General features: G+C 42.9%; 1 protein-coding gene across 1 annotated transcript in view; it reads right to left on the bottom strand.

Annotated features, from left to right (window-relative positions):
• LOC122790680 (src substrate cortactin-like) overlaps window positions 1-15,501 on the bottom strand; it is a 1,120,562-nt gene that overhangs the window by 439,719 nt on the left and 665,342 nt on the right. The window lies entirely within an intron of this gene.

Raw genomic sequence — 15,501 nt, 5'->3', positions numbered from 1 at the left:
CAGCATTATCACATTTCTAATAACTCGCTCTCTCCATGCCCTTTCCTTCCCGCTCATTACTTCTCAGCTCGTTCTACTCCTCTGTTTATTTTGGCAGCAGGATACTCTTTTTCCCCTCCACACATTAGAAATACAATTGGTATTTTGAATATCTATTAGTTTGCTTGACACAGGTTATCACTTCTGCAATGTGTTGCTACTTGCAGTACATACTGTATTCCCAATACTTCTGTAAATGTATTTGTGTTTCATCTGTTGTGGGCATTTTCTCTCCTTGTATACAATTACGTATATGCCATTGTAAAATGGTTTTGTCGAGTCTTTCACCCAAACTCATTGTAAAATATTTAAACTGCTGTGCAGCTTTCTCCCCTAGTATATACTCACTCAACTACTGCTTAAATGTTTTGAAACTATTATGGAGCATTTTTTCCTGGGACTTCCCTGAAAACTGGCCTTTAGCGCATTCGGACTTTTATGGATATCAAAGGAAAAAAAAATGAAATGGTCGACACAAAAATGACTTGACAGACTGACATACAAGTCAAGTAATCTTGAAAATAAGAAAAATGCACCCTGCTAGGATGGCGTCTAAATTACAAACCCATCGATCACAGCAATGTACAGTTGTGTACACTTACCATAAATGTAGATGTTAGAGTGTATTCACTGTTGCAGTCATTATATTTGGGTAATCTGCTGACAGGTTGCCCTCAGTCAGCCTGATTAACAAATCTTGGGTCCTGCATCAGTTGCTGTCTCTTCTTCCATGACGTCAGGTCATCAGGGGTATAAAACATGCAGCCGGACACCATTACATCAGTTTTTCTTGCCCCAGATGCCAGGTGCCCCCCAAATGGGGAGCAAAAAATTATACATATATATATATATATATATATACATACATACATAATTTAAAACACAAAAATATACCTCCAAACAAAAGCAAATACACCCAAAAGGCTTTTAACTGTAATAAAAGAAAGGAGAGGCATAGTAAGAAAAAACAGAGGGCTGGAGGGAGGGTAACCAGGACTGCAACAGTGAATACACTCGAACAACAACATTTATTGTAAGTGTACACAACTGTACTATGTTCTTCATGTTTCACTGTTGCAGTCATTACATTTGAGTAGATTTCCAAAGCTATGGTTGGGGGAATGGATTTATACACCATGAAAAAACAAGTAATCTCCGTGGTATCCCCCAAGTCTCAAAACAACCCACTAAAGTGTAGTGGGTCCAAAAACAAAACAGTGTAAGAAACTTCTCTGTGTGGAAGATTTTCAGTCCATATATTTCTAGACAATCACTGTATATTAATCAGATCAGACAATAGTAGTAGAAGTAGCGAATGTAAACTCAAGTCAAAACAAAACAAAAAGTAATAGAAAATATATAATTGTACAGCATTACTAAGTATTTATTTTATTTTTATTTATTTTACATTTGTTGACCGGGATAGTCAGACTGGATACATGTCCATTTTCAGCGGAGGCCAGGAGAGAAAAGCTCCAAAAGAAGTAATACAGAGAAGGAAACTTATGTAAAACACTCTAAAGTTCATAAATGACAAACAGTTAAGTTAACACTCATGTGATCCAAGCAAGGCAGGCACAGTCTGTTTCCAGTCGAAAATCCTTTAAGTACACAGACAAGCGATCCAAGTAAAACAAAGAGTAATAATTTCCTCACAAGCTTTCTAAACATAAATAAATTTTTATCAGGCATGGGAGTGGTTTATTGTGCTGTACAGCAAAGTGTTATTGGTACACATATTAAATTCACATCCCTTCCCCCCATCAGTGTGATATTTGAGCTGGTCCTGCACTTAGTAGCTGTCATAATAACAACCCTCATGATTTTATCCAAGACAATATACTACATGGCTGGAAATATGTCAACCTTAGTTCATTTGGCAATCAAAAATGTGTGTATATATATATATACATATATATATATATATATATATATATATACATATATATATATATATATATATATATATATATATACATACATACATACATACACACACACACACACACATACATTTTGCATGTAAAAATCAATTTCTATTTTCATAGCCTATTGTTAAAGATCGCTTTCATCCTTCTAGACTTCTTCAGGTCTGTGTACAAGAACACTAAAAACCTATATAATTGTATAATTAGTTAGTATTGTTATTACCATCATTTTCAATAAAGTGGAAAAAAGAACCAGAAAAAAATAAAAAGAAAAAATGTATGTGATGATGGAAACAAAATATACACTTAAATTTCAACTAAATTAAAATGGTATTTAAAACCAATTTGTAGAATAAAATAAAATAAAATACAATTAGTCATGTAAACAATGTGGCAATTTTCTAAGTTCCAGTGCACTTTTAATTGAACAGTAGTAGTTTAGTCCAGGCTTCATAAGAGTTCAGCTTTAATTGCCACATGAGTTCATGTTTCTCCAGAATATTCGGGATGTCTCCTTCAAGATCATCCATGTCTATGCGATCCAGGATCTGGAACTTAAAACCTGTGCATCTTATGAAGAGAAAGGGGTTTGGCTAGTGCATTATTTTTACATCCAGAGCGGATTTCTGACAGATGACATGGGTGATATTGAAGGAGACATCCTGAATATTCTGGAGAAACATGAACTCATGTGGCAATTAAAGCTGTACTCTTTTAGGAAGCCTGGACTAAACTACTACTGTTCAAGTAAAAGTGCACTGGAACTTAGAAAATTGCCACATTGTTTACATGACTAATTGTATTTTATCTTATTCTACAAACTGGCTTTAAATACCATTTTAAATCAGTTGAAATTTAAGTGTATATTTTGTTTCCATCATACATACATTTTTTCTTATTTTTATTTTTTTCTGGTTCTTTTTTCCACTTTATTCAAACTGATGTGTAATAAGGCAGAGGGGGAAAGGCATAGACTGATAGGCTTTCCCAGCTGAAGGACAGAGCATCCATTTTCCAGGTTTTTTTGTGAAGAGTTCTTGTGCAAAATTTGTCCAACTGGTAGTTCTGAGGTGAGGCAAAAAGATCTATGTCTGGGCTCCCCCATTTGCGTGTCAACATGTTGAAAATCCGTGGTTCCAGTTTCCATTCCTGTAGGTCCAGGAGATTTCTGCATAGTTCGCCTGCCAAAATATTCAACTTTCCTGGCAGGAATTGAGCTTGTAGTTGTACTTGATAGGTCAAGGCAGTGTTCCACAATGCCATGGCTAGTCTGCAGAGGAGGTAGGAATGGGTACCCCCCCCCCACTTGTTTATGTACCACATAACTGTGGTGTTGTCCGTCTTTACCATTAGTTGTCCTGGATGGAGGTAGTCCTTGAAGGCTGTCAGAGCATTCTGTACAGCTAACCTTTCTTTTTGATTGATATGTAGGTGCATTTGATTTGGGATCCATTTGCCCTGAATGCACTTCACTGCCAGGTGAGCATAGTCTGCTGTGTCTGTAGTTAGGGTTTGGGCGGCAGGGGGTGGTGTGAATGGCAGTCCCTTGATTTGGTGGCAGGCCTCTGCCCACCATAGGAACTCTAGTTGCAGGCAAAGTATGATAGGAATCATTGTTTCCAGACTGTGATAATGTTGACTCCATAGACTTTTTAAATACCACTGTAGTTTCCTCATTTGCAGTCTTGCATATGGAATTAGAAGAATGCAGGAGGCCATGAACCCAAAGGCTTGCAGCATTTGTCATGCAGATAGGGTTTTTGTGGCCACTTGTTTGAAGTAAGTTACCAAATGAATTTGCTTTTCTGGTGTGAGGAAAGCCATCTGGGCAGTTGTATTCAAGATTGCACCCAGGAATGTAATTTTTTGAGAGGGTACCTGTTGTGATTTCTTTTCGTTTATGGTGTACCCAGACAAGTTAGAATCCTTTTCACAAACGCCAGATGATTTAAAAGTATGCCCTGGTTTTCTGCCTGAATTAGACAATTGTCCAGGTATGGATATATTTGAATATTTGCCTGCAAAATGCAATAACTGAAGCCAGGCACTTTGTGAATACCCTGGGAGCAGTAGACAAGCCAAAGGGCAGTGCAGAGAACTGACAGTGCGTGTAGCCTGCTTTGAAGCATAGGTATCTTCTGCAAGACTCCCTGATAGGGATGTACAGGTATGCTGCTTTTAAATCTAGAGTTGCCAACCAGGCGTCTTTGCCTAGCATAGGAAGTAACTGGTGAAGAGTCAGCATCTTGAATTTTGCAATCTCCAGAAAGATGTTTAGTGTACACAGGTCCAGGACTGGATTTGTCTTTTCTGGGTACCAGAAAAAGCCTGGAGTAAAAACCTTGTCCCTTTTCCTCTTCTGGTACCAGATGAATAGCCCCCATTCTTAAGAGGGAAAGTACCTGTTTTTGAGCCTCTGCTCACTGATTTGCGGGCAGGTCGGGCCACCCGTTTGGTGTTGGCAATGTGTGGAAATTAAATCTGCATTCCTGGGACACGATATTTAAAACCCATTTGTCCTGGGTTATGAGTTCCCAGTTCTTTGCATGAAGAGCACTCTCTCCCCCCCCAAAGGGGCGGTCAAAAGATAAGTGCTTGGGAATTTTAAAAGGAAGTCATTGAGACTGTTAACCTTAGGGGGGTGTCTTATTTCCAGATTTGGAAGTGGAGGTCCCCCACTGCTTAGTTCTGAGAGTCCCCCGGAACTGAAACCTGGGGTTTTTGCTGTGTCTGGGTTTGGCTTGAGAGGACCTGGAAGGGACTGGAAAGGACCAATTCTTAGTAGGCCAGTGCCTACTGAATCCAGGAGGTTGCACTTGTAAAAAATCTTTAACGGTTTGCATAGATTTAGCCTTATCTTCCATCTTTTTAAGAACTTCTTCAGCCTTGTTGCCAAAGAGGCAGTCCTGATTTAAAGGAGCATCCAACAATTTTGCTTTAACATGATCAAAGACTGCTCCTTAAGCCAAGCATGCCTGCTAAGCACAGACCCGGTAACAGCAGCCCTGCAAGAGGCCTCTAAAGAATCAAAACCACATTGCAAAGTAAGTTTTCCAACTTGTTGAGCAGAATGCATTAAATCCTGTAAATCTTTATTTTCCACAGTCAGGGAATCAACATCATTTTCTGTTTAAGCCGTCCAATAACATGCTGTTGATATTTTAACATATGAAATTGGCAGTTTAAAGCTCTGACTGCCAAGGTTGCAGAAGTATAAACCTTTTTACCCCATCTATCCAGCACCCTGGAGTCTATCAGAAGGGGTAGGATTTTTTTGCAGTAGAAGCCTTAATGCCCTTGGGCCTCTGAGAAATAGTCTCTGGTTCTGCAACAGGATTTTTGAAAAGAAACTTGTGGGACTCAGTAACCCTGTAGTATTCTCTGTCAGGCTTAGTAGGAGCCGGAGGCAGGGAATCAGGGGCCAAACTGGATTCCGAGAACACATCAACAATGTCTAGAACAGGAGGTACAGCCAAAGGCCTATGCCGAGGCAGAAAGAAATCCCTAAGCCTCTTTTCTTAATCAGAAAATTCCAGGTTTTCCCAGTGGAAATGCTCCCTTAAAGTATGTAAAGTTTCCCCAAAAGAAAACTCCTCAGGAGGGGAAGCAGAGGGAATGGAATCCTCCGCATCGAAATTCCTCATAAGTAGCTATGGACAAATCCAGGTCATCATAATAGTCAGAAGAAACAGAATCCTGATCAGAAGATTCTTAATCAACCTCAGCCCTAGGCCTCTTAGAGGGAGGGAGTTGACTACCCCAGATTAGAGTAATTAGATCTTCAGCCATTTTTATAATTTTTTTGGGCATAGGGGCCTGAGCATGTGGCCTGGGCATCAGTTTTTTAGACATGGTTCGAGATTTAGGTGTTAGTAATGAAGGCGGTGTCGATTTAATATGCAAGTCTGTAGGCCTGAATACACCCACAGAAGCCAGTGCCTGCACAGCGGCTCCAGACTCATCCAAGGTAAAGACATCTATGGGTTCCATAGTTGAAGTATCTTATGGCATACCGGACTCCGAATGGGTCTCAGTAGAGGCCTATGAATCAGAAGTAGCAGGTATCAGGGGCTGCAAAAGCGCCTGAGAACCGGCGAACTGGCGACTGGCTTAGGAGAAGCTCAGTCGGCAGTTTTGGACCTTGGCAGCTTGTCTGTCTTTATCTTTGCATTTTTCCGGAATCCCGGTAGTCGGATGGCTAACAGACGACATTTCTGGATAATTAAACCAAGAAGCGAAATATTTAGAGGCAAAAATATACTGGTGACGGATAGTGCACTGATTAAATAAAGCACAAAACCGACAGCAAGGTACGTCGTGGTCAGGGCCTAGGCAAGAATACAGTATGAATGAAAATCTTTATGAGGTACTTGCTTTCCACAAGTAATGCAATTATTAACTTTTACTGACATCGGTAAGGAGCAAGAAAAAGTTTCCCCAACGGGGTACTTAGCTTTAAGTTAAAGACTTCGGTTCTGAAACTCAAACGAAAACTTCAGGAGTCAGCCGACCGGCACTTGCCAACTGCTTCTGCTTCGGGCACTGCATGGCAAGAAAGACCGATGCAATGGCATTGGCTGCATGCTTTATACCCCTGATGACCTGATGTCATGGAAGAAGGGACAGCAACTGACACAGGACCCAAGACTCTGTTAATAAGGCCGACTGAGGGCAACCTGCCAGCAGATTACCCAAATGTAACGACTGCAACAGTGAAACACGAAGAACATCTACCTAACACTACAACCCAGAAAAATTACAATATAAGAAACCTTTCAAAAGACACTTACACTAATAGCAGCTGTGCAATCCGCGTCTGAGCGGCAAACGAGATCTGAGGGAGTGTAGGGCAGCAACGCATTATGGGAGGGGAGGAGCTTGAGCTAAGCTGTGTTCAGAGTATGCCGGCTCAGATCTGATACTGGATCAAAGAGCCTAACATGAGGAATGGTGACTAGATAACATCAGATCTTGGTGGTTAAACTCCTTAAAACATCAAGGAGGAAAACATTTTTCTTTAAGAGTTATTAATGAATGTAATGGCAGCTCATGGCAGTAAAAGCAAGCAAGGTATTGTCAGCTTTCAAAAAGCAATGGATGTTTACATGGGAGGTAAACTTCACCAGTGCTTTAGGTAGCAGATAACACCCAGTAGTGCACCTTATCCTGAGAAGTACAAGATATACAGTATATGTTGAAATTTCAACACACAAGCCTCAAATCACATGATCAATGCTGGTACATTGAAAAAGACTTTTGAAAAAGTCGACAAATTCAATCTGCAATGATCGCAAAAGGAAAACTTGTTTCCTTTTTGATCGGTTAACCAAAACTATGCCACTATGCTATATTTTCTGTCTGAGTAGTAGTGTTACTGAAAAAGTTTTTCCTAAGATTAAGTGTTGGATTGTGGTTATGATTATGGTTACCATACACTAGAAAGGTGGTGTGAACCATAATTCTAACCCTGATCATACATCTTGTAATAGACACCCAAACACATACTCCACATACATCCACAATTCAATGTATCCCCTTCCGTAGCCTTTAACCCTAATCCACACACAAACTCACCCCTTACTAAATGGGTGCTAACCACAATAACCCTTTTTAAACCCTAATCCGCACACACACGCATCCCTTACTAAATGTGTGCTACCCACAATAACCCTTAAGGTACTTAAGTGCAAGTGCTGTGAGGCTACTGCTGGTGCGCTACCGCGCTGGTGTGAGGCTACTGCTGGTGCGCTACCGCGCTGGTGTGAGGCTACTGCTGGTGTACAACCATGCTTGTGAGAAGCTACTGCTGCTATGAGGCTACTGCTGGTGTGCGGCTGCAAGTAAGTGGAGCGGGACCGCTGCCGCGGTGCGGCTGCAAGTAAGTGGAGCGGGACCGCTGCCGCGGCTGCAAGTAAGTGGAGCGGGACCGCTGCCGCGGCTGCAAGTAAGTGGAGCGGGACCGCTGCCGCGGCTGCAAGTAAGTGGAGCGGGACCGCTGCCGCGGTGCGGCTGCAAGTAAGTGGAGCGGGACCGCTGCCGCGGTGCGGCTGCAAGTAAGTGGAGCGGGACCGCTGCCGCGGTGCGGCTGCAAGTGGAGCGGTGCGGCTGCAAGTGGAGCGGTGCGGCTGCAAGTGGAGCGGTGCGGCTGCAAGTGGAGCGGTGCGGCTGCAAGTGGAGCGGTGCGGCTGCAAGTAAGTGGAGCGGGACCGCTGCCGCGGTGCGGCTGCAAGTGGAGTGGGACCGCTGCTGTGGTGCGGCTGCAAGTGGAGCGGTGCGGCTGCAAGTGGAGCGGGACCGCTGCAAGTGGAGCGAGACCGCTGCAAGTGGAGCGAGACCGCTGCAAGTGGAGCGAGACCGCTGCAAGTGGAGCGAGACCGCTGCAAGTGGAGCGGGACCGCTGCAAGTGGAGCGGGACCGCTGCAAGTGGAGCGACTGCACTGGTGTGAGACTACTGCTGTGGTGTGACTACACTGCATCTTTACCACTCACCATGTTCCTGTTGTGCTTTTATCATTGGTTACTTTTCAGCTGCCCACTCCTACTGTAAGTTTGAGGTTAGAAGCACCTCCAAGGCTCATCACATTTGCACATTCTACTGGGCACATAAAGATCAAACTGAGAAGGCCTTCCCTTTACTCTCTTAAAGCTTAAGTTAGCATCTCTTTCATTTCATTTCACTTATTTAGGGAACACTGCAATATTCAGAGTATTAAACCATTTTCTCATCTCACTTTTAAAACCGTTAACATCTGAGAATCGACTAAATCAGTGGAGATCCAAGGAACTGCTTCTCAGGAATAAGCTTTGAATTTGTGCTTTTCTTTTGCTTCTGATGAAAAAAGCACACAGAGATTTCTTAGCCCTCAGAGGTTTTGTCAGTCGCTGGAAAACCTGAAAATTGCTTCCTGGGGGCCAGCCTGCAATTACTGCTACTGCAATGTCCCTGGTGTAAGAAAGTACAATTTTGTACCTACCATAAATGTAGATGTTAGAGTGTTCACCCTGCTGCAGTCATCATACTTGGGTTATCCTGCCGTCAGGCAGTCCCGCAGTTGGCACGAATTCCAAAGTCTTGGTCCGGCATCGGTTGCTGTCGCTTCTTCCCTGACGTCAGTGCATCAGGGGTATACAAGAGGCATCCAATGCCATTTTCTTCAGTTCTTCTTGCCCCAGATGTCAGGTGCCCCCAAAAGGTAGGCAAAAGATATATGTATGTGTGTGTGTGTGTGTGTGTGTATATATATATATATATATATATATATATATATATATATATATATATATATAGATATATATATAGATATATACACATATGGCTTTATAAAAATAAAACAAAACCCTTAGGTACAAGCAAATACACTTCAGAAGTAGTATAGGATAAAGTGGTAGCGACAAGTTCAGCTAGTTCAGAGGGGATGGAGGGAGGGTAACCTGGACTGCAGCAGGGTGAACACTCTAACATCTACATTTATGGTAGGTACAAAACTGTACTATGTTCGTGTTACCCTGTTGCAGTCATCACACTTGGATTGAATCCCAAAGCTAAGGAGGGGAGGTGGAGTCAAACAGGGTTAGAAGAGGCTAGTAGGCCCTGCAAAACTGCAGTGGCAAAACCAGCTCTAGTCTTAGAGTAAAGAGGTAAGTGATGGTGTTTGGTGAAGGTGTGCACTGAACTCCAAGTAGCATATTACAGAATATCCTTGGTTGGCACTCCCCTGAGAAAGGCTGCTGATGCAGCTGTAGCCCTGGTGGAGTGGGACCTAATGTTAGCAGGTACTGGTTTCCCATGATGTGTGTAGCAGAAACGTATGCAATGCCCTATCCATTTTGAAATGGTCTGTTTTGAGATAGCTTTTCCTTGTGATCCTGTAGCATAGGCTACAAAGAGCTGGTCAGTTTTTCTGAAAAACCTTAGTTTTATCCAAGTAGTAACGTAATTGCCTGTGAATGTCCAAAGAGTGCAGGAGTCTTTCTCCTTTGTTCTGGGGATTTGGGAAGAAGGTGGGCAAGTGAATGGTTTGGTTTAGGGCCACACTGGATACCACCTTTGGCATAAAGAAGGATTAGTTCGTAGAGAGACTCTGTCTTGATGAAAAATGAGGAAAGGTTCCACTGCCATTAGTGCCTGTAGCTCTGAGACCCTTCTAGCTGAGGTTATTGCTAGTAGTAGGGCAGTTTTCCATGAAAGACATTTTAAATCAGCTGAAAAAGCTGGTTCAAAGGACGGCAGTGTAAGCTTTTCCAGATCAAAGTTGAGATCCCAAGTAGGTGTTGGAGCTCTCCTTGGCGGTCTTAAGTTCTTAGCCCCTCTGAGGTACTGTCTTAGGAGTGGATGTGAAAATATAGGAGGATCCGTGCTGTAATGAGCTGAAATTGCTGAGGCGTGGATCTTATTTTTAATTTATTTATTTAAATTTTTTGACTGGGAGTGTCCGATTGGACGTAGGTCCATTTTCAGCGGAGGCCCGGGGAGAAAAGCTCCACAGTTAAAATAAACAGACAGTATATACATTGGATTACATAGTGAATAACAATTTACATAGCAATTACTTACAACATATTTACAGATGAAGAACATTGTACATCAGTAGACAACTAGAATCTTTATTTGTAAAGTGCATACCAGACATTAACAAATGTTACAAGAAGAAGAAGTTCGTGCTGTACAATAAGTACTGGCTTATGAGCATCTGAGCTTGCTATAATCAAGGTAGTTAGTGGAGTGGAAAGAAAGGAAGTAGTTGGATGGGGTGGATGATATTAGAGTGGGAGTTGCAAGGGCATAGCCAGCATGATTTTAGTTGCGCTTTTAGTAAAGTTTTGAAGTGGGTGCATGATGGTATGGAGGTAATTGTGGGTGGGAGTGAGTTCCATAATTTGGCTATGGCGCAAGAGAATAGTGCTTCACCAGCAGAGTTATTGGCTTTAGTGATCTGTAAGTGATTTTTGCTGCTGGATCTTAGTGGTCTGGTGGTGCGATAGGGTTGGAGTAGATTCTGGAGGGATGGGACATTTAATGGATGGTTTACTAGTTTGTGGGCGAGTGAGAGTTGATACCACTGAAGGAGGTGAGGGAGTTCAAGCCAGCCCAGTTCAGCAAGTGAGAGACAGTGGAGACTATGGTAGGATGCCCCTGTGGCGAATTTGACGATTTTGTTGTAGCAGGTCTCTAGCTTGTTTAGATCACATTGCCTTAGGTTGGTATATATTGGAGAGGCAAAGTAGGGTGGAGATAAGGTGGGAATTTGCTACTGAGATCTTTACTGCTTTGGTGAGAAATTGCTTATTTCTGTATAACGCTCCTAGTTTTTTGTGGACTTTTTGTATAGTCATGGATATGTGAATGTCAAATTTTAGTATATTGTCTATTTCCACTCCTAGCAATTTGGTGTGTTCAGTTGGGTATATAGTTGTGTTGTCTTTTGCCGTGATGTTAAAGCGAGAGTTGTTTTGAGTATGTTTGGTGGGTTGGAAGATGAGTAGTTTAGTTTTGTTTGGGTTGAATATTAATCGGGCATCGGATAACCATGTTTCAACAGAGGAAAAGGCTTCCTGTGTGACTTTCTGCAGTTTTGGTAGGGACTGGGCTGAGCAGATGATGGTCGAGTCATCTGCATATTGTATGAGCGTGCCATGTTTGGTGGCAGAGGCTAGATTACTGGTGTAAACAGAAAAGAGTAGGGTTCCAAGGATGGATCCTTGGGGAACCCCTATGGAGACAGGTAGTTGGGGGGATATGTCATTCTGCCATACAACGGATTGTTGGCGGTCAGACAGGTAACTCTGAAACCAGTTGGTGACCGATTGTGAGAAGGATAGGTTACTGAGGACAGAGATAAGTTGTTTGTGTGGGGCCATGTCAAATGCTTTAGAAGGGTCTAGGAAAGTAACAGAGGAGAGAGAGACATTGTTTTTATGCTGAAGGATAGTGTTAGTAAAGGAGAGTAAGGCAGTGGTGGTGCTACGGTTTTGTCGGAAACCATGCTGAGTACTGGAAAGGAGGTAGTCTGAGACCTGAGAGTGTATGCATCTCTCTAGTATTTTGGAGAGTGGAGATAAAAAAGCTATGGGGTGGTAATTGGTTAGTTCTGTGGAGGGTCCGCCTTTGTGGAGGGGAATTATATGTGATACTTTCCACAGTGTGGGAACGTAACTTTCTGACAGAGATCGGTTAATCAAGATGGATACTGGGTAGGCCACAGCATCAGCTGCGATTTGTAGGTGTTCACATGGGAGGCTGTCTGCTGCTAATTTGGTAGGTTTAAGTTTAGTTAAGAGTTTTTTTATGTTGGAGGTAGGTACAGGAGAAAAAGAGAAGGCAGTGGGGAGATTACTAGTTGAATGTGTGGGTTGGAGGGGAGGGGGGTTGTGTTGTTTAGCTAGTGATAGTATGGTTTGGGTGAAGTGTGTGTTGAATGAGGTAGCAATATTTTCTGAGGAGTGAGGGATGTTAGGAGGAGGGGTACTGACTTTACCTGGGTGGAGGATGGAGTTTATGGAGGACCAGAATTGTTTGGGGCTGTGTTGTGAGGAGACTAGGGCAGACTGGTAGTATTGTGATGTGTCCTGTTTTATTAGCTTTTTGAATAGATCTTCTTAATACATATATTCTTCTTAATATAGAATAGAGCTTCTTAATAGATGAAAAGGAAAGTCCTTTGTGTAACATCTCAGTTAAATATTGTAGAATCTGAGGAATGTTCGGCTGCAGGGGATTTAGGCCTTTAGCCTGGTTCCAGGAGCAAAATCTTTTCCATTTGTCTGAATAGGTTTTCCTGGTGCTGGGCCTCCTGGCCTCAGGAATGACATCCATAACAGCTTTGGATAAAGGTGTTGGCTGGTTGTTTAGGTAATTTGCCATGCAGCCAGGTTTAAAGTCTTGAGCTGGCTGTGTAGAATCAGATTGTCTCGCTGGTTGAGCAGGTGTGGAATTTGTGGCAAAATCCATGGTGGGCCCTGGGCCATGGTCCTTAAAATTGGATACCAATGTTGGCGTGGCCAATCTGGTGCAAAGAGAATCATTTGTGGCATCTCTAATCTGACTTTCAGCAGTACCTTTGCTAGAAGAGGCAGTGGAGGGAAGGCATACACTGTCAATGTTTTCCAACTGAATGAGAGGGTCCACTTTCCAAGCTAGTGGATGGAAGGTCCTTGTGCAAAATTTTTGAAGTTGGTGGTTGTGGGGGCTTGCAAACAGATCTATGTCTGGGCGTCCCCATTTTTGAGCTATCACTGCAAATACTTGTGGATCTAGTTTCCATTTGTGTGGATCCATGATGTTTCTGCTTAGGGCGTCTGCCAATGTGTTTTTCTTTTCTGGCAGGAATTGTGCTTGTAATTGAACCTGGTAAGACAGTGCAGGGTTCCACAAGGTCATTGCTTGCCTGCATAGAGGGTAGGAATGTGTGCCCCCTTGCTTGTTTATGTACCACATTACTGTGGTATTGTCTGTCTTTATTATTAGTTGTCCTGGGTGTAGAAGGTCCTTGAAAGCTGTTAGGGCATTCTGCACTGCTAGCATTTCTTTTTGATTGATATGCAGGTGTCTCTGATCTGTAGTCCTTTTGCCCTGAATGCACTGTCCCGCCATGTGTGCTCCCCAGGCATAGTCTGATGCATCTGTTGTCATAGTTTGCCTGGCTGTGGGTAAGGTGAAAGGCTGACCCTTGTTGAGGTGACATGCCTGGGCCCACCATAGAAACTCCTGTTGAAGGCAGGGAATGAGTGGAATCATTGTTTCCAAGCTGTGGCTGTGCTGAGTCCATACACTTTTCAGGTACCATTGTAATTTCCTCATATGCAGTTTTGCAAATGGTAGTAGAATGCAAGAAGCCATGAATCCCAAGGCCTACAGAATTTTTCTTGCAGGGAGTTGGGTCTTTGTTGCCATTATTTTGAAATATTGAAACAGTTGTCGTCGTTTGTCTACCGTGAGATAAGCCATCTGGGCTGTTGTATTCAAGCTGTCACCCAGGAATGTTATGTTTTGTGAGGGCACTAGTTTTGATTTCTTTTCATTTACTGTGTACCCTAGGCAACTTAGAAGGTGTTTGACAAATGCCAGATGCTGTAGAAGAATGTCCTTGCTTTCTGCTTGAATAAGAGTTGTCCAGGTATGGGTATATTTGAATTCCTCTTTGTCTGCAGTATGCAATTACTGGTGCCAGGCATTTTGTGAAGACCCTGGGCGCAGTAGATAAGCCAAAGAGCAGTGCAGAGAATTGATAATGCGTTGAACCTGCAATGAAGCGGAGGTATCTTCTGCAATTTTGTCTGATAGGGACATGCAGGTATGCCTCCTTGAGGTCCAAAGTGACCAGCCAAGCCTTCTTGCCCAGAATGGGAAGAAGCTGCTGTAGTGCTAGCATCTTGAATTTTGGTACTTGCAGATAGATGTTCAAAATTGAAAGATCCAGAATGGGTCTCCATGCTTTGTCCTTTCTCGGAACTAGGAAGAGTCTTGAGTAAAATCCTTGTCCCTGCTCCTGTGTAGGTACCTGCTGAATGGCTCTCATGTTCATGAGAGCTGTAATTTGTTTTTGTGCCTCTGCCCATTGATTTGGTGGCAGGTTTGGCATTCCTTTGATCCTTGGTAAGGTATGAAAGTGGAATCTGTATCCTTGAGAGACAATGTTTAGAACCCATTTGTCTTTTGTGATGATGTGCCAGTTGTCTGCAAAAAATGTTAGTTTTCCTCACAAGGGTGTTGCCTGGAGAGATTTACTTGGTAGTTTGAGGATAGAGTCATTGCGTCTGCCTTCTGCTAGCTTGGGGCCTTGTCTTCTCCTCCTTTCTGGGTAGCAGAACCCCATTGGCGAGGTTTGTAAGGACCCTGTGACTGACCTCTGCCCCTTGGGCGTCTATTTGCCCCTCTGTGATCTGTCTGAAGCTGGAAAGGACCAATTTTTTGTTGGCCAATTTCTGCTGAAGCGAGGGGGTTGTACCTGCAAGAAATCCTTGACCGTTTGCATAGATTTAGCCTTATCCTCCATTTTCTTTAAAACCTCTTCTGCTTTGACACCAAATAATACATCCTGTTGTAAAGGTGCATCTAATAATTTTGCTTTAACATGGTCAGGGAGGGTTTGCTCTTTTAACCAAGCATGTCTACGAATGACTGAGCCAGTAACAGCTGCTCTACAGGAAGCTTCCAGTGAATCAAATCTGCATTTTAAAGTATGCTTGCCCACCTGTTCAGCTGCATGCAACAGATCCTGCATTTCCTTGAACTCAGGCTGTTCTGAGTGTGTGTGCTCATTTTTTGTTTTAACTGAGACATCAGGAATTGTTGATATTTCAACATGAGAAATTGGCAATTTAATGCTCTCATAGCCAGAGTTGCAGAGGTGTATATTTTCTTTCCCCGTCTATGTAGGGCTCTGGAATCTCTTTCAAAGGGCACAGGATTTTTAGCCATAGAATCCTTTGCTCCCTTAGGACCCTGGGATATGGTTTCTGGTTCAGCTACAGGGCTTTTATAAAGGAATTTGTGAGAGTCAGGTACTCTGTAGTATCTGTCTGGTTTGGCTGGAGC

This window comes from Protopterus annectens, chromosome 16.part0, assembly GCF_019279795.1.
Source record: "Protopterus annectens isolate FY-2018-M chromosome 16.part0, PAN1.0, whole genome shotgun sequence".
Lineage (NCBI taxonomy): Eukaryota > Metazoa > Chordata > Ceratodontiformes > Protopteridae > Protopterus > Protopterus annectens.
Note: the sequence above shows the minus strand (reverse complement) of the source record. Positions and strands in the feature narration are given on the sequence as shown.